General features: G+C 47.9%; 1 protein-coding gene and 1 pseudogene across 1 annotated transcript in view; both read right to left on the bottom strand.

Moving 5' to 3' along the window:
• The window catches only part of LOC136626716 (zinc finger protein 27-like), a 659137-nt gene that overhangs the window by 347742 nt on the left and 291327 nt on the right, over nucleotides 1-20068 (bottom strand). The window lies entirely within an intron of this gene.
• LOC136624988 (zinc finger protein 420-like) overlaps nucleotides 1-20068 on the bottom strand; it is a 126881-nt pseudogene that overhangs the window by 26923 nt on the left and 79890 nt on the right.

The following is a 20068-nucleotide window of genomic DNA, read 5'->3' as shown; positions in this document are numbered from 1 at the left end:
GACAGACCCTCATTAGCAAGGCACACGCACTGGCACATCTTAGCCAAGCACCACACTAGCTGCAACCATGGACAATCACTGCCTGTGGGTGACACTGCTGCCTCTTCTCCTGGGTTACATACCGGCATTGTTGTCTAACCGACCCTGCGTCCACAGCACACACAAAATTTTCCCTGCGCAGCATTCAGCTGCCCTCATGCCATACACCCGATTCATAGCCACACTACTTTAATGTTGATTTTTAAGTGCGTCTGTGATGAGGAGGAACCGGAGAAACACAATGCAGAAGGTTGGCAGAGCCAGGGAGCGACCCTCTTTGAAAATATGGGCGATAGCCCACAAGGCCGATGAGAATTGATGATAAATTGACGTATGATCATCATTCCAATTCCGTGCCACCTCCATCACAAAATTGTCAGGAGCCACAAATGTGGGCATAAAGGGGACTCAGGTGCCAGCACTTTTACACATCTTCACAATGCAGCACCGCATACTAACATCCAACATTGGTTTGAAGCAGGAGGTGTCACCCAAGTAGCCACCACAGGTATACAGTGACCCTGTTAAAAGTCTCATTATATCACTAACGCTTCCTGTGAATGCTCCAATCCAGTATCTCGGATAACTGTGGTAATTTGTGGCATGAGAGATAATACATGCTGACCAACGCAGATCCACAGACTCCAAGCAGTAGGTGGCATAATAAGCCCGAGAAACCATGACCGAGGTAGGACCCGCAATACTCTGTGTGGGAAGCACGTGAGCGGGCCCAGGGTCAGGCTCGCTCCCAGCCTCCACCTTGTGTGACCCAAGGTGCCGTGAGTAACACAGCAATGGAAAATCCATGTGTCCCCACACAATTCTGTGTAGGTGTCAGATAGCTGAACACCGCGCTAGGAAAGTCATCTGTGCCCTACCCAAGTCATTCAGTGTATTTGTGCCAGATAGCTAAAACACCGCAATGGGAAATCGTTGTGCACCCACAGCATAGGCGAGCCCATGAAACCCAAGGAAAGTATTAAACATGAAGCAATTGCACTGCCCAAACATGGCAGAGTTTCACCCCGCCCAGGACCTCGGTCTCTGCACACCCTCAGCAATCGTGGGCATAAAGAGGACTGGGATGCTAGTACAGCTGTGAACGTCTCATTAAATCAGTCACGGTTGCTTTAATCGCTCCAAAGACTGGATGAACCATAAAAAAGTTCAACAGGCCAAACCTGGCACAGTTCCATCCCCCCCCCCCCCCCCAGGACTTCGGCCTCTGCCCACACCCTCAGTAATCGTGGGCATAAAGCGGACTCGGATGCTAGTACAGCTGTGAACGTCTCATTTAATTAGTCGCGGTTGCTTTAACCGCTACAAAGCCTGGATTAACCAGGAACAAGTTCCACAGACCCAACCTGGCGAAGTTGCATTTCCCCCAAGACCTCGGCCTCTGCACACACCCTCAGCAATCGTGGGCATAAAGCGGACACTGATGCTAGTACAGCTGTCAACGTCTCATTTAATTAGTTGCGGTTGCTTTCACCGCTCCAAATACTGGATTAACCAGGAACAAGTTCCACGGGCCCAACCTGGCGCAGTTGCATTTCCCCCAGGACCTTGGCCTCTGCACATACCCTCGGCAATGGTGCGCATAAAGCGGACTTCGATGCTAGTATAGCTGTGAACGTCTCATTAATGCAGTAACGCTCCTTTTGTTTGGCCCAAACCAGTACCGCAGATAACTGTGGTAACACGAGAGAAAATACATGTTGCCCAGTGCTGATCCCCTGACCCCAAGCAGGAGGAGGAGGTGGCATTACAAGGGCAAGAGACCATGACCAGGACCCGCTATAGTCTGTGTGGGAAGTATGTGAGCAGGCCCTGGGTCAGGCTTGGTCCTAGCCTCCACTTTGTATGACCCCAGGTGCCCTGAGTTACATAGCAATGGGAAATCCATGTGTCCCCACACAATTCATTCTGTGTAGGTGTCAGAGAGCTCAATCAGCACTGCAAGGGGAAGGCCATCTGCATTCTGCATCCTACCCAAGTCAGTCAGTGTATTTGTGCCAGATAGGTAAAACACCGCGATGGGAAGTCTTTGTGCACCCAGAGTATAGGCAGACCCCTGTAACATTCCTGTAGCAGAAGTATAGCATATGGAGTCTTTTATCAACAGCACGGATTATGCCCTAATAGGGCTGGACAAGGATCCTGCAAAACGCCATCCAGGTCTGGATTCAAATCAGACCATCCAATAGTAATTCAATGAAGAAAACGATGGAGGCAGCAGTAGTGGTGCAAAAAAGTGAGGGTTTATTCCTCCCAACACAGAAAATAACGACGTTTCGACTCCTTCTTATCTGAGTCTTTGACAAAGACTCAGATAGGAAGGAGTCGAAACATTGTTCTTTCTGTGTTGGGAGGATTAAAGGGGTTGTCTCGCGGCAAACCTCAAAATTTTACCTTACCCCATTCCCCCTGTCACCCCCCTGGCATAAAATAGCAAATTAAAGCGTTTTTTAAACCACTTGCTACTCACCGATCCGATGAAATAAGGACTTTAAAAAATCTTCTCCCAAAGATGGCCGCCGGTCCTTTCCCAGGGATGCACTGCGGTTTTCTCCCATGGTGCACCGCGGGTCTTCTCCCACGGTGGACCATGGGCTCTGTGCGTTCAATTGCCGATTCCAGCCTCCTGATTGGCTGGAATCGGCACACGTGACGGGCCGGAGCTACGATGACGATGCGGTGACCAGCTCTCCGGCACGAGCGGCCCTATTCACCAGGCAGAAGACCGCACAGCGCAAGCGCGTCTAAAAAAGCAAGAAGACATCAGAATTAGACGGATCCATGGCGACGGAGACGCTAGCAACGGAGCAGGTAAGTGAATAACTTCTGTATGGCTCATATTTAATGCACGATGTATATTACAAAGTGCATTAATATGGCCATACAGAAGTGTATAACCCCACTTGCTTTCACGAGACAACCCCTTTATAACCCTCACTTTTTTGCACCACTACTGCTGCCTCCATCATTTTCTTCATTGTAGCAGAAGTAGAGGCAGACCCCAGTAACATTTCTGTAGCAAAGGTATAGGCAGACCCCTGTAACATTTCTGTAGCAGAAGTATAGACAGACCCCTGTAACATTCCTGTAGCAAAGGTATAGGCTGACCCCTGTAGCATTTCTGTAGTAAAAGTATAGGCAGACCCCAGTAACATTTCTGTAGTAAACGTATAGGCAGACCCCAGTAACATTTCTGTAGCAGAAGTATAGGCAGACCCCAGTAACATTTCTGTAGCAGAAGTATAGGCAGACCCCAGTAACATTTCTGTAGCAGAAGTATAGGCAGACCCCAGTAACATTTCTGTAGCAGAAGTATAGGCAGACCCCAGTAACATTTCTGTAGCAGAAGTATAGGCAGACCCCAGTAACATTTCTGTAGCAGAAGTATAGGCAGACCCCAGTAACATTTCTGTAGTAAAAGTATAGGCAGACCCCAGTAACATTTCTGTAGTAAAAGTATAGGCAGACCCCTGTAACATTCCTGTAGCAAAGGTAAAGGCAGACCCCTGTAACATTTCTGTAGTAAAAGCAAAGGCAGACCCCTGTAACATTTCTGTAGTAAAAGCATAGGCAGACCCCAGTAACATTTATGTAGTAAAAGTATAGGCAGACCCCTGTAACATTTCTGTAGCAGAAGTATAGGCAGACCCCAGTAACATTTCTGTAGTAAACATATAGGCAGACCCCAGTTACATTTCTGTAGCAGAAGTATAGGCAGACCCCTGTAACATTTCTGTAGCAGAAGTATAGGCAGACCCCAGTAACATTTATGTAGTAAAAGTATAGGCAGACCCCAGTAACATTTCTGTAGTAAACGTATAGGCAGACCCCAGTTACATTTCTGTAGCAGAAGTATAGGCAGACCCCAGTAACATTTCTGTAGCAGAAGTATAGGCAGACCCCAGTAACATTTCTGTAGTAAAAGTATAGGCAGACCCCTGTAACATTTCTGAAGCAGAAGTATAGGCAGACCCCAGTAACATTTCTGTAGCAGAACAAAAGGTGGATCCCAGTAACATACCTATAGCAAAGGTATAGGCAGACCCCAGTAACATACCTGTAGCAAAGGTATAGGCAGACCCCAGTAACATTCCTGTAATAAAAGTATAGGCAGAACCCTGTAACATTTCTGTAGCAGAAGTATAGGCAGACCCCAGTAACATTTCTGTAGCAGAAGTATAGGCAGACCCCAGTAACATTTCTGTAGCAGAAGTATAGGCAGACCCCAGTAACATTTCTGTAGTAAAAGTATGGGCAGACCCCTGTAACATTTCTGTAGCAGAAGTATAGGCAGACCCCAGTAACATTTCTGTAGCAAGAGTATAGGCGAACCTCTGAAACATTGGTGTACCATGAGTGTAGGCGAAGGCGGGAAAAATTAGTTAGATAACAGTATAGGCGAGGGCCAGAAAAATTAGTGTACCAAGAGTAGAAGTGTACCCCTGAAAAATTGCTTAACTGAGAGCGCAGGTGAAACTCATAAACATTTTTTAAAGATACAGCTCGCTGTTGCATAATTTGTGACAGAACCTGCAGGCAGCCTGTGAAAAAAATTGGTTTCTGTTAAAGTATCAATATTTTTGAAACTTTGAAAACTGAGAAAAAACTGTAAGCAGAGCCTTTTGGGCCGCAAAAAAATTGGCAGTTCAGCGTGATGACATGCTGTTTTAGGAGGAGGAGTAATAATATCTGAGAGTGATTGACAAAGCTAATTCCCCCTTTTTCCAGTGATCGAGAATGCTTTTTTTTCCGGTTGCAGTGAAAAGAATCTTTAGATTCCGCTGCTCTCCGCCGGTGGAGAAGAAGTCTGGGGAAATCCAGCCTTTGTTCATCTTTATGAGTGTAAGCATGTCAGCACTGGCAGTTGACAGGTGGGTACGCTTATCCGTGATGATTCCCCCAGCTGCACTAAACACCCTCTCTGACAAGACACTAGCGGCAGGGCAAGGCAGCACCCCCACGGCGTACAGCACAAGTTCGTGCCACGTGTCCAGTTTTGACACCCAATAGTTGTTTGGAGCAGAGGCATCATGGAGGACGGTGGTATGATCGGCTACGTACTCCAATCTTTTTACAGTGCTCCCTCCGACTCAGCCTTGACTGGGGAGTGGTGACAGTCTTGCTGGGGAGCCATAAAGCTGGCAAAAGCCTTGGAGAGTGTTCCCCTGCTTGCGCTGGACATGTTGCCTGATCTCCGCGCCTCCCCTGCTACTTGGCCCTCGTAACTGCGTCTTCTCCTATTAGCGCTGTCAGATGGGAAGTTTAGCATCACTTTTTCCACCAGGGCCCTGTGGTATTGCATCACTCTTGTACCCCTTTCCTCTTCGGGAATGAGAGTGGAAAGATTCTCATACCGTGAGTCGAGAAGGTTGTACGCCCAGTAATCCATGTTGGCCAGAATGCGTCTAACGCAAGGGTCACAAGAAAGGCAGCCTAACATGAAGTCAGCCATGTGTGCCAGGGTACCAGTACGCAACACATCGCTGTCCTCACTAGGAATATGACTTTCAGGATTCTTCTCCTCCTCCACAGCCCTTACACGCTGAACAGATGAGAGGTAAGCAGCATGGGTACCCTCTGCAGTTCGCCCAGCTGTCTCTTCCCCCTCCTCCTTCTGCTCCTCCCCCTCCAAAACGTGCTGAGATATAGACATGAGGGTGGTCTGGCTATCAAGCAACATACTGTCATCCCCCATCTCTTGTTCCAACCACAAAGCGTCGGACTTTACGCTTTGCAGCAAACTTCTCAGCAGGCAAAGCAGCGGGATGGTAACGCTAATGATTGCAGCATCGCCGCTCACCATCTGAGTAGACTCCTCAAAGTTTCTGAGGACCTGACAGATATCTGCCATCCAGGCCCACTCCTTGGAAAAGAATTGGGGAGACTACCACTACACCACCCATGTTGTTGTTGGTATTCCACTATTGCTCTACGCTGCTCATACAGCCTAGCCAACATGTGAAGCATAAAATTCCACCGCGTGGGGACGTCGCACAGCAGTCGGTGATCTGGCAGCCGAAACTGATGTTGCAGGGTTCTCAGGGTGGCAGCATCCGTGGTGGACTTGCGGAAATGTGCGCAGACGTGGCGCACCTTGCCGAGCAGGTCAGACAAGTGTAGGTAGTTTTTCAGAAACCACTGAACCACCAAAGTAAAGACGTGGGCCAGGCATGGCACGTGTGTGAGGCCGTGGGCCAGGCATGGCACGTGTGTGAGGCTGCCGAGTGGCTACCTGGTTACAGCCGTTGTCACACACGACCATACCCAGTTAGAGGCTCAGTGGCGAAAGTCAGAGGTCGGTCTGCACTGTCAGACCCTGCAACAGTTCGGGGGCAGTGTGCCTCTTGTCACCTAAGCTGAGTAGTTTCAGCACAGCCTGCTGATGCTTGCCCACCACTGTGCTGCCGCGCAATACCGACTGCTGGCGACGTGCTGCTCACACTACTTCATTGAGAGGTAGAGGTTGTGTAGGAGGAGGGGGAGGGTTTAGAAGAGGTGGCATAAAACGCCGCAGATACCAGCACCGAGGTAGGACTTGCTATTCTGGGTGTGGGTAGGACATGAGCGGTCCCAGGCTCTGACTCGGTCCCATCCTTCACCAAATTCACCCAATGTGCCGTCAGGGAGATATAGTGGCCCTGCCCGCCAGTACTTGTCCATGTGTCCGTGGTTAAGTGGACCTTCCCAGAAACCGCATTGGTGAGGGAACGATTAATGTTGTGGGAGACGTGCTGGTGTAGGGCTGGGACGGCACACCAGGAAAAGTAGTGGCGACTGGGGACCCACTAGCGGGGACCGCTGCCGCCATCATGTTTTTGAAAGCCTCCGTTTCCACAAGCCTGTACGGCAGCATCTCTAGGCTAATTTATTTGGCAATGTGCACGTTTAAAGTGTGGGTGCGTGGCGGCGTATTTGCGCTTTCACTCCAACGCTTGTGTTAGCGACAGCTGAACGCTGTGCTGAGAGACATTGCTGAATGGGGTGGAGGACAGTGGAGGTGAGGGTGTGGGTGCAGGCCAGGTGGCGCTCGTGCCTGTGTCCTGAGAGCGGTATTAGATCTGTGTGGCAGGTTGGGGCACAGGGGAAGAGGCAGTGGTGTGACCCGAAGGCGGTGAACGGCCTTCGTCCCACCTTGTGGGGTGCTTGGCCATCATATGCCTACGCATGCTGGTGGTGGTGAGGCTGGTAGTGGTGGCTCCCCAGCGATCTTGGTGCGACACAGGTTGCACACCACTGTTCGTCGGTCGTCCGTGCTCTCAAAAAAACCTCCAGACCTCTGAACACCTAGCCCTCTGCACGGAGGCTTCCTGCGAGGGGGTGCTTTGGGAAACAGTTGAGGGGTTCTTCGCTCTGGCCCTGCCTCTATCCCTGGACACTCAACTGCATCTTCCAATCTGTCCTGCTGCTGCACTTGCCTCCCCCTTTGAAGCCCTGTCCTCAGTAGGCTTAGCAAACCAGGTGGGGTCAGTCAACTCATCGTCCAGCTCCTCTTCCTCTGAATCCTCTGTGCGCTCCTCCCTCGGACAGCCCTTACTACTACCTCACTGACACACAACTGTGGCTCATCGTCATCATCTTCCTCACCCACTGAAAGCTCTTGAGACAGTTGCCGGCAGTCCCCAGCCTCATCACCCAGACTCCGGGAACTTTCTAAAGGTTGGGCATCGGTCACGACAAACTCCTCAGGTGAGAGAGGAACCAGTTTTTCCCACTCATGGCAGGGACCTGAGAACAGTTCCTGGGAGTCTGCCTGCTCAGGATATATCATTTTCATGGAGTGAGGCGGTTGGGAGGAAGAAGGAGCAGCAGCCAGAGGATTCAGAGTTGCAGTTCCTAAGCCGGCAGTAGTGGACTGCGTAGAAGACTGGGTGGTCGATGCATTGCTGGATGCATTTTCTGCCATCCATGACAGGACCTGCTCACACTGCTCTGTTTGCAATAAAGGTCTACCACGCGGACCCATAAATTGTGATATGAAGCTTGGGACCCCAGAAACTTGCCTCTCTCCTAATCCCACAGCAGCTGGCTGTAATTTACCTGCACCAGGAACTTGGCCTGTGCCCACACCCTCACTTGGACGTCCGCGTGCACGCCCTTAACTCTTACTCCTCATCATGGCAGATTAGGAATAGAGCAGGGCCCAAATATATTACCCCACTGTACAGCACTGACAACTGTGGCTTAATTCACCGCACACAGAGACTTGTAGATAGCGGAGGCTCTATGCTGTGACTTGAAAAAAGTAACCCGCTGTCTTGCGCTGATACCTAGGGGTAATTTATTGCTCACAGAGACTTGTAGATAATAGAGGCTGTGTGGAGTGGGAGAAGATTCTAAAGCAAGTGGATAGTGCTGGTAACTGCGGCTATCTCAACCCCACCAAAGGAAATGGTATTGTGAGACGCTCTGCACAGCGGCAGAGCTGAAATACTTTGCAGTGGCCCCTGTTATGTTACAGTACTGTTTAGCGGTGAGACTGCTGTCTAATTCACTGCAGACAGAAAACGGTATAAATGAGGTAGTTCGCAGCAGGCTAGGAATAATTTGAGTGCACTTTCCTGGTGAGAGCGGTATTGTACGGCACTGCAGCCAGAAAAAAGTATTACAGAAAGGCTGCAAACAGGCCTAGCTGCGTTATACAAAAATGGAGGCACTACTACTCCCAGCAGACCCCAATAAAATGCACACGGTCAGATGTAGCCCAACGAAGGAGCTTTGGGGTTTTTGCGCGGAGGCTATGGACTGTATAGTGTATATTATTTTCCCTATAGAAGTAGCTGTTGCCCCTATACTCTGCATCTAATTCACTGCAGACAGAGAACCGTATAAATGAGGTAGTTCACAGCAGGCTAGGAATTATTGGAGTGCACTTTCCTGGTGAGTGCGGTATTGTACGGCACTGCAGCTAGAAAATAGTATTACAGAAAGGCTGCAAACAGGCCTAGCTGCGTTATACAAAAATGGAGGCGCTACTACTCCCAGCAGGCTCCAAGTAAAATGCACACGGTCAGATGTAGCCCAACGAAGGAGCTTTGGGGTTTTTGCATGGAGGCTACGGACTGTATAGTGTATATTACTTTTCCTATAGAAGTAGCTGTTGCCCCAACACTCTGCGTTTAATTCACTGCAGACAGAAAACGGTATAAATGAGGTAGTTCGCAGCAGGCTAGGAATTATTGGAGTGCACTTTCCTGGTGAGAGCGGTATTGTACGGCACTGCAGCCAGAAAAAAGTATTACTGAAAGGCTGCAAACAGGCCTAGCTGCGTTATACAAAAATGGAAGCACTACTACCCCCAGCAGGCCCCAAGTAAAATGCACATGGTCAGATGTAGCCCTAAGAAGGACCGTTGGGGTTCTTGAAGACAGGACCTACGCTAACACTTTCCCTATATCAGGTCACTTGATCTCGCCAGCCACTCACTGCAGGGGGCTGGGATAGGGTTGGCACATCACAGGAGGAAGTGGTAATGCCTTCCCCGCATGTCTATTGACTAGAAAATGGCGCTAAACATGTGGGGAAGGAAATGGAATTGACTCGAGTACCTCGTGGTGTTGGATTTGAGTAACGAGCATCTCTACTACCCTAATACTCGAACATGCATCAAGCTTGGACGAGTGTGCTCGCTTATCTAATAGCAACCAATCGCAGCGCAGCTTTCATGTTACCTCAGTATAAGATATAACAACCAATCACAGCACAGCTTTTATGTTACCTCAGTGGTATAATATATAACAAACAATCACAGCGCAACTTTTGTGTTACCCCAGCAGTATAATATATAACAACCAATCACAGCACAGTTTTCATGTTACCTCAGTATAATATATAAAAACCAATTAAAGCACAGTTTTCATTATACCTCAGCAGTGTAAGAAATAGCAACCAATCACAGCACAGCTTTCATGTTACCTCAGCAGTAGAATATATAACAACCAATGACAGCGCAGCTTTCATGTTACCTCAGCACTACAGGAAATAGCAACAAATCACAGCACAGGTTTCAGTATACCTCAGCAGTATAGGAAAAAGCATCAATCACATCACAGCTTTCATGTTACCTCAGCAGTATAAGAATTAGCAACCAATCGCAGCGCAGCTTTCATTTAACCTCAATAGTATAAGTAGCAACCAATCACAGCACAGCTTTCATGTTCCCTCAGCAGAATAATATATAACAACCAATCACAGCACAGCTTTCATGGTACCTCAGTAGTAAAAGAAAAAACAACCAATCACAGCATAGCTTTCATATTACCCCAGCAGTAAAAGGACTAGCAACCAATCACAGAGAAGCTTTCATGCTACCTTAGCACAATAGGAAATAGCAACAAATCACAGCACAAGTTTTTAGTATGCATCAGCAGTAAAAGAAATAGCAACGAATCCCAGCGCAGCTTTCATGTGACCTCAGCAGTATAAGACATAGCAACCAATCACAGCACAGCATTCATTTTACCTCAGCGGTATAATATATAGCAACCAATCACAGCGCAGCTTTCATGTTACCTCAGCAGTATAAGAAATAGCAAACAATCACAGTGAAGCTTTTATGTTCTCTCAGCTGTATAAGAAATAGCAACCAATCACAGCGCAGCTGTCATTTTACCTCAGCAGTATAATATATAGCAACCAATCACAGCGCAGCGTGCGATCTATCTGGCCTCCCACCTACCATTGTGGTGAGAGTGTGTACAGCTGTGCACAAGAACTTTTCTATATAAGATATAGCAACCAATCACAGTGCAGCTTTCATGTAACCTCAGTAGCATAAAATATAACAACCATTCACAGCGCAGCTTTAATGTTAACTGAGCAGTATGAGAAATAGCAACCAAAGTAAAGCTTTCATGTAACCTCATCAGTATAAGTAGCAAGTAATCACAAGCAGCTTTCATGTTACCTCAGCGGTATAAAAAATTGCAACCAATCACAGCTCAGCTTTCATTATACCTTAGACGTATAAGAAATAACAAAAAAATCACAGTACAGCTTTCATGTTACCTCAGCAGTATAATTAATAGCAACCAATCACAGCGCAGCTTTCATGTTACCTCAGCAGTATAATATATAGCAACCAATCAGAAAACTGCTTTCATGTTACCTCAGCAGTAAAATTTATAACAACCAATTACAGCGCACCTTTCATGTTACCTCAGCAGTATAAGAAAGAGCAATCAATCACAGCGAAGCTTTTATGTTCCCTCAGCAGTATAAGAAATAGCAACCAATCACAGTGCAGCTTTCAGTTTGAAAAAGGCTGGTTGTCCAGCTGAAACGTCATGCTTTCTTTGTCATGTGGGAATTGATTACTTTGGAATGAAGACATCTCTGGACACGGGAGGATGTGAAGTGAGTTTATGCACCTATTTCGCTCCTATCTCCATTTTTAAGACTGATTGCCTGTGCATTCATGGCCTAGATCCTTACTAGGAGCGAGCAATCTATCTGGCCTCCCACCTACCATTGTGGTGAGAGTGTGTATTGCTGTGCACAAGAACTTTTCTATATAAGAAATAGCAACCAATCACATCGCAGCTTTCATGTTACCTCAGCACTACAGGAAATAGCAACGAATCACAGCACAGGTTTCAGTATACCTGAGCAGTATAAGAAATAGCAACCAATCACAGCGCAGCTTTCATGTGACCTCAGCAGTATAAGATAACAACCAATCACAGCGCAGCTTTCATTATAGCTCAGCAGTATAAGAAATAGCAAAAAATCATGGCACAGCTTTCATGTTACCTCAACAGTATAAGAAAGAGAAACCAATCAAAGCGCAGCTTTCATGTTACCTCAGCGGTATAAAAAAATTACAACCAATCACAGCACAGCTTATATTATGCTTCAGCTGTATAAGAAATAGCAACCAATCACAGCATAGCTTTCATGCTACCTCAGCAGTATAAGAAAGAGCAACTGAGAAGGTACAGGTTCATAGAATGGAAGAATCTGTCTCAAAATGGCCGCTAGATACAAAATGGAGCATTATAATATATGAATAAAGCTTGTGCGTAGTAAAACAGTAAACAAAGCAGAAATAACTTTAGAGCAGAAGGTGCGGTACAGTGCATAATGATTTGTTTCTGTTCTTTTTCCGAGAACCAAGCTTGGTACAATCTTTATCAGAAGAAACTCCTCCACGCCACGAGGTTTGGAAAAAAGAATGAATTGTGCTAACGAGATATTACGACCGTCTAGAAGCACAAGGGAGGACCAAGGAGGACGAGATAACGCTGGGAGAAACAGACATTTAAAGGATATTACACATATATTCTCACGTTACGTTATTACTAGAGATGAGCGAGCACCAAAATGCTCGGGTGCTCGTTACTCGGGACGAAATTATCGCGATGCTCCAGGGTTCGTTTCGAGTAACGAACCCCATTGAAGTCAATGGGCGACCCGAGCATTTTTGTATATTGCTGATGCTCGCTAAGGTTTTCATTTGTGAAAATCTGGGCAATTCAAGAAAGTGATGGGAACGACACAGCAACGGATAGGGCAGGCGAGGGGCTACATGTTGGGCTGCATCTCAAGTTCCCAGGTCCCACTATTAAGCCACAATAGCGGCAAGAGTGCCCCCCCCCCCCCTCCCAACAACTTTTACTTCTGAAAAGCCCTCATTAGCAATGCATACCTTAGCTAAGCACCACACTACCTCCAACAAAGCACAATCACTGCCTGCATGACACTCCGCTGCCACTTCTCCTGGGTTACATGCTGCCCAACCCCCCCCCGTGCACGACCCAGTGTCCACAGCGCACACCAAAGTGTCCCTGCGCAGCCTTCAGCTGCCCTCATGCCACACCACCCTCATGTCTATTTATAAGTGCGTCTGCCATGAGAAGGAACCGCAGGCACACACTGCAGAGGGTTGGCACGGCTAGGCAGCGACCCTCTTTAAAAGGGGCGAGCGATAGTCCACAATGCTGTACAGAAGCAATGAGAAATATAATCCTGTGCCACCGCAATCAGAAGCTGCACACGTGGGCATAGCAATGGGGAACCTATGTGCCACACACTATTCATTCTGTCAAGGTGTCTGCATGCCCCAGTCAGACTGCGTTTTTTTATAAATAGTCACAGGCAGGTACAACTCCGCAATGGGAATTCCGTGTGCACCCACAGCATGGGTGGCTTCCTGGAACCCACCGGCTGCACATTAATGTATCCCATTGCAGTGCCCATCACAGCTGAGGTAATGTCATGTTTAATGCAAGTGGGCTTTGGCCCACACTGCATGCCCCAGTCAGACTGGGGTTCTTTAGAAGTGGACACGTGCAGTTACAACTCCGTGTGGACACACGGCATGGGTGGCTCCCTGGAACCCACCGGCGGTACATAAATATATCCCACTGCACTGCGCAACACAGCTGATGTAACGTCAACTGTAATGCAGGTGGGCTAAAAATTAATTGGATTACACTGTAGGCGAGGGCCCCCCAAAATTGGTGTACCAACAGTACTAATGTACCTCAGAAAAATTGCCCATGCCCAACCAAGAGGGCAGGTGAAACCCATTAATCGCTTTGGTTAATGTGGCTTAATTGGTAACTAGGCCTGGAGGCAGCCCAGTTAAAATAAAAATTGGTTCAGGTGAAAGTTTCAACGCTTTAATGAGCATTGAAACGTATAAAAATTGTTTACAAAAATTATATGACTGAGCCTTGTGGGCCTAAGAAAAATTGCCCGTTCGGCGTGATTATGTGAGGTTTCAGGAGGAGGAGGAGGAATATTATACACAGATTGATGAAGCAAAAATGTCCCCGTTTTTGATGGTGATAGAGAACGATGCTTCCATCCGCGGGTGCAGCCTACGTATTGCTTAGGTATCGCTGCTGTCCGCTGGTGAAGAAGAGAAGTCTGGGGAAATCCAGGCTTTGTTCATCTTGATGAGTGTAAGCCTGTCGGCACTGTCGGTTGACAGGCGGGTACGCTTATCCGTGATGATTCCTCCAGCCGCACTAAACACCCTCTCTGACAAGACGCTAGCCGCAGGACAAGCAAGCACCTCCAGGGCATACAGCGCTAATTCAGGCCATGTGTCCAGCTTCGACACCCAGTAGTTGTAGGGGGCAGAGGTGTCACCGAGGACGGTCGTGCGATCAGCTACGTACTCCCTCACCATCCTTTTACAGTGCTCCCGCCAACTCAGCCTTGACTGGGGAGCGGTGACACAGTCTTGCTGGGGAGCCAGAAAGCTGGCAAAGGCCTTGGAGAATGTTCCCCTGCCTGTGCTGTACATGCTGCCTGATCTCTGCGCCTCCCCTGCTACCTGGCCCTCGGAACTGCGCCTTCTGCCACTAGCGCTGTCGGATGGGAAGTTTACCATCATTTTGTCCACCAGCGCCCTGTGGTATAGCATCATTCTGGAACCCCTTTCCTCTTCGGGAATGAGAATGGAAAGGTTCTCCTTATACCGTGGGTCGAGCAGTGTGTACACCCAGTAATCCGTAGTGGCCAGAATGCGTGTAACGCGAGGGTCACGAGAAAGGCATCCTAACATGAAGTCAGCCATGTGTGCCAGCGTACCTGTACGCAACACATAGCTGTCCTCACTAGGAAGATCACTTTCAGGATCCTCCTCCTCCTCCTCCTCCTCCTCCTCCTCCGGCCATACACGCTGAAAGGATGACAGGCAAGCAGCATGGGTACCCTCAGCAGTGGGCCAAGCTATCTCTTCCCCCTCCTCCTCATGTTCCTCCCCCTCCTCCTCCTCAATGCGCTGAGATATAGACATGAGGGTGCTCTGACTATCCAGCGACATACTGTCTTCCCACGCTTCCGTTTCCGAGTACAAAGCGTCTGCCTTTATGCTTTGCAGGGAACTTCTCAAGAGGCATAGCAGAGGAATGGTGATGCTAATGATTGCAGCATCCCCGCTCACCATCTGGGTAGACTCCTCAAAGTTTCCAAGGACCTGGCAGATGTCTGCCAACCAGGCCCACTCTTCTGTAAAGAATTGAGGAGGCTGACTCCCAGTACACCGCCCATGTTGGAGTTGGTATTCCACAATAGCTCTACGCTGCTCATAGAGCCTGGCCAACATGTGGAGCGTAGAGTTCCACCATGTGGGCATGTCGCACAGCAATCGGTGCACTGGCAGATTAAACTGATGTTGCAGGGTCCGCAGGGTGGCAGCGTCCGTCTTGGAGTTGCGGAAATGTGCGCTGACCCGGCGCACCTTTCCAAGCAGGTATGACAAGTGTGGGTAGCTTTTCAGAAAGCGCTGAACCACCAAATTAAAGACATGGGCCAGGCATGGCACGTGCGTGAGGCTGCCGAGCTGCAGAGCCTCCACCAGGTTACGGCCGTTGTCACACACGACCATGCCCGGTTGGAGGCTCAGCGGCGCAAGCCAGCGGTCGTGGGCCGTGTGCCTCTTCTCTCCTAAGCTGCGTAGTTTCAGCACGGCCTGCTGACGCTTGCCCACCGCTGTGCTGCCGTGCCGCGCGACACCGACTGCTGGCGACGTGCTGCTGACACATCTTGATTGCGAGACAGAGGTTGCGTAGGAGGAGGAGGGTGGTTTAGTGGAGGAAGCGTACACCGCCGCAGATACCAGCACCGAGCTGGGGCCCGCAATTCTGGGGGTGGGTAGGACGTGAGCGGTCCCAGGCTCTGACTCTGTCCCAGCCTCCACTAAATTCACCCAATGTGCCGTCAGGGAGATATAGTGGCCCTGCCCGCCTGTGCTTGTCCACGTGTCTGTTGTTAAGTGGACCTTAGCAGTAACCGCGTTGGTGAGGGCGCGTACAATGTTGCAGGAGACGTGGTCGTGCAGGGCTGGGACGGCACATCGGGAAAAGTAGTGGCAACTGGGAACCGAGTAGCGCGGGGCCGCCGCCGCCATCATGCTTTTGAAAGCCTCCGTTTTCACAAGCCTATACGGCAGCATCTCCAAGCTGATTAATTTGGCAATGTGCACGTTTAACGCTTGAGCGTGCGGGTGCGTGGTGGCGTACTTGCGCTTGCGCTCAAACAGTGGCGCTAGCGACGTCTGGACGCTGCGCTGAGAGACATTGCTGGATGGGGCCGAGGACAGCGGAGGTGAGGGTGTGGGTGCAGGCCAGGAGACGGTAGTGCCTGTGTCCTGAGAGGGGGGTTGGATCTCAGTGGCAGGTTGGGGCACAGGGGGAGAGGCAGTGGTGCAAACCGGAGGTGGTGAACGGCCTTCGTCCCACCTTGTGGGGTGCTTGGCCATCATATGCCTGCGCATGCTGGTGGTGGTGGCTCCCCAGCTGATCTTGGCACGACAAAGGTTGCACACCACTGTTCGTTGGTCGTCAGGCATCTCTGTGAAAAACTGCCACACCGTAGAGCACCTTGACCTCTGCAGGGTGGCATGGCGCGAGGGGGCGCTTTGGGAAACAGTTGGTGGATTATTCGGTCTGGCCCTGCCTCTACCCCTGGCCACCGCACTGGCTCGGCCTGTGCCCACACCCTGACTTGGGCCTCCGCGTCCTCGCCTGCGTCCACGTACTCTAGGCCTACCCCTACCCCTCAGCATGGTGTATTACCAGTAGTGCAGAAACAGAACGCTGTAATTAAATGTGCCGCTTATTGGCCTGTGGTTGGAGGCTGACTTCGCTTACGGAACGCCAGGAAATAATTTTGCGCAAGCCTGCTGTAACACTTAGCTGGCTGCGTATGAATTAGGACAACTACCCCCAGCACAGACCCAGTACACTGAGGACAGTCACAGGCAGCCCAGATAGATTTTTTTCCAAAAATGTTTTTGGAAAGGCCTACTGCCTATATACACTGTATATGTCTTCTGTCCCTGCCTCACCACCACTACTGGCCCTGGAGTATGTATAATTACTGCAGGGCGCAATGCTCTGCACGGCCGATATACAAAAAAAAAAAATGTGCAACACTGCAAAAAGCAGCCTCCACAGTACTGCACACGGTTAGCAACCAATCACAGCGCAGCTTTCATGTTACCTCAGCAGTATAATATATAGCAACCAATCACAGCGAAGCTTTTATGTTCCCTCAGCAGTATAAGGAATAGCAACCAATCACAGCACAGCTGTGATTTTACCTCAGCAGTATAAGAAATAGCAACCAATCACAGTGCAGCTTTCAGTTTGAAAAAGGCTGGGTGTCCAGCTGAAACGTCATGCTTTCTTTGTCATGTGGGAATTGATTACTTTGGACATCTCTGGACAAGGGAGGATGTGAAGTGAGTTTATGCACCTATTTCGCTCCTATCTCCCTTTTGAAGACTGTTTGCATGTGGATTCATCGCCTAGATCGTTACTAGGAGCGAGCAATCTATCTGGCCTCCCACCTACCATTGTGGTAAGAGTGTGTACTGCTGTGCACAAGAACTTTTCTATATAAGAAATAGCAACCAATCACAGCGCAGCTTTCATGTTACCTCAGCAGTCTAAGAAAAAGAAACCAGTCCCAGCACAGCTTTCATGTTACCTCAGCAGTATAAGAAAGAGAAACCAATCACAGCGCAGCTTTAATGTTACCTCAGCAGTATAAGAAATAGCAACCAATCGAAGCACAGCTTTCCTGTAACCTCATTAGTATAAGTAGCAACTTTATTAGTATAAAAAAAATTGTCACTAATCATAGCTCACCTTTCATTATACCTCAGCTGTATAAGAAATAGCAACCAATCACAGCACAGCTTTCATGTTACCTCAGCCGTGTAAGAAACAACAACCAATCACAGCGCAGCTTTCATGTTACCTCAGCAGTATAGGAAATAGCAACCAATCACAGTGCAGCTTTCAGTTTGAAAAAGGCTGGGTGTCCGGCTAAAACGTCATTTTTTTTTCTTGTCATGTGGGAATTGATTACTTTGGACATCCCTGGACATGTGAGGATGTGGAGTGAGTTTATGCACCTATATGCTGCTACTATCTCCATTTTTAAGACTGTTTGCATGTGGATTCATGGTCTAGATCCTTACTAGAAACAACAACCAATCACAGCGCAGCTTTCATGTTACCTCAGCAGTATAAGGAATAGCAACCAATCACAGCGTAGCTTTCATTTTACCTCAGCAGTATAGGAAATAGCAACCAATCACAGCACAGCTTTCATGTTACCTCAGCCGTGTAAGAAACAAGAACCAATCACAGCGCAGCTTTCATGTTACCTCAGCAGTATAAGGAATAGCAACCAATCACAGCGCAGCTTTCATTTTACCTCAGCAGTATAGGAAATAGCAACCAATCACAGCGCAGCTTTTATGTTACCTCAGCCATATAAGAAATAACAACCAATCACAGCACAGCTTTCATTTTATCTCAGCATTCTCAATATCCAGCAATCGTCTTGCGAAACGTTCGGCGGATGCATCATTTTGTAGCTGAACACTCATCCCGTTGCTCAGAATACCTTTTTCTTTTGTGCTTGAGATGGAAATTGAACTAACTACATCTGGGGGGCATAACTGTCGAAGATGCTCGCGTGCGCCACTTATCGTAGGATAGTTGTACTATGCCAGAAACCATCGCAGGAGTGTACTCAAACACTTCGCAAAGTTCCATGGCGATCGGATGAATGGTGTAGTAATGTATAAAGGACAGACAGAGAGACATACATACATTCATATATATATAGATGATGATTCTTCCCAAAATCCTATATTATTTCCAGACCCTCCCAGTCCCCGTCCCCAAATGACTACTAAATTCCAGAAACCGCTCTCAGATTATGTCAGGGAGGGCAGCAAACCTAGGACCACTCACTCAATTTTGTCTCTCTGCACTCAGAGCATTACGTCATACTGCAGGAGCGATCAAAGCATCGCATGTTAAAGTCCCCCAGGGGGACTTCAAAGTAATGTAAAAAAAAAAGATCAATAAAGTTTTTTAAATCACCCCCCTTTTGCCATATCTATTATTAAAAAATCTAAATCAAAAAATAAAAATATGTATTTGATATCGCCGCGTCCGTAAAAGTCCGATCTATCAAAGTAGCGCATTATTTTTTCTGCATGGTGAACGTCGTCCGAAAAAAAAAGAAAGAACGCCAGAAATGCATTTTTTTAGTTACCCTGTCTCCCAGAAAAAACGCAATAAAAAGCGATCAAAAAGTCGTATGTATTCCAAATTGATACTATCGGAAACTACAGGTCATCCCGCAAAAAAATGAGCCCTTGCTCAACTACGTCGACGGAAAAATAAAAAAGTTATCGTGCGCACAAAATGACCGCAGAAAATAATTTTAAAAATGTAATATCTTAAAAAAAAAAATACAAGTACTACAGCAAAAACAATACTATATACGTTTGGTATCGTAGTAATCGTACTGACCCATAGAATAAAAATATCAGGTCGTTTTTGTTGCAGTTTGTGCGTCGTAGAAACAGGACGCACCGAAAGATGGTGGAATGTCGTTTTTTTTTCCCATTTCTCTCCGCTAAGAATTTTGAAAAGTTTTTCAGTACATTATATGGTACAATAAGAAGTGCCATTGAAAAATACAACTCGTCCCGCCAAAAACAAGCCCTCATACAGCGACTTCGATGGATAAATAAAGGAGCTACGATTTTTTAAAAGGGAGTAGGAAAAAACAAAAATGGAAAAAAGCAAAAAAAGCCTGGTCACTAAGGGGTTAAAAAGAAGATAAATATGCTGGAATTAATGTGGATCCTACAATCCTCTTTTTGCCCCTTTGATTTCTTTGATGCCTGTTGTGCAACTTTGTGCAAATTATTGAACAATAAAAAAAGACGGGGTGGGGGGAGGGAGGAAGAGAGACAGAGAGAGAGAGAGACACAGAGAGACACAGAGAGAGACAGAGAGAGACAGAGAGAGACAGAGAGAGAGACAGAGAGAGAGAGACAGAGAGAACAGGGCGCAATGACCCAACACCTTCCATCCAGGGCATTGGAATGTTCCAATCATCGAGGTCACTTTTGATTCTTCAATAACATTTTAGCAAATCTTGTAAAATAAAAAGTACAAAATAACTGACACAGAAGATGGCTACTTGCTCACAAAATGACTACGCATAGGATAGAACATGGAGTCAC

The sequence above is a fragment of the Eleutherodactylus coqui genome, chromosome 4 (assembly GCF_035609145.1).
Source record: "Eleutherodactylus coqui strain aEleCoq1 chromosome 4, aEleCoq1.hap1, whole genome shotgun sequence".
NCBI classification, from domain to species: domain Eukaryota; kingdom Metazoa; phylum Chordata; class Amphibia; order Anura; family Eleutherodactylidae; genus Eleutherodactylus; species Eleutherodactylus coqui.
The sequence above is the reverse complement of the archived record's forward strand: the minus strand, read 5'-3'. Positions and strand labels throughout refer to the sequence as shown.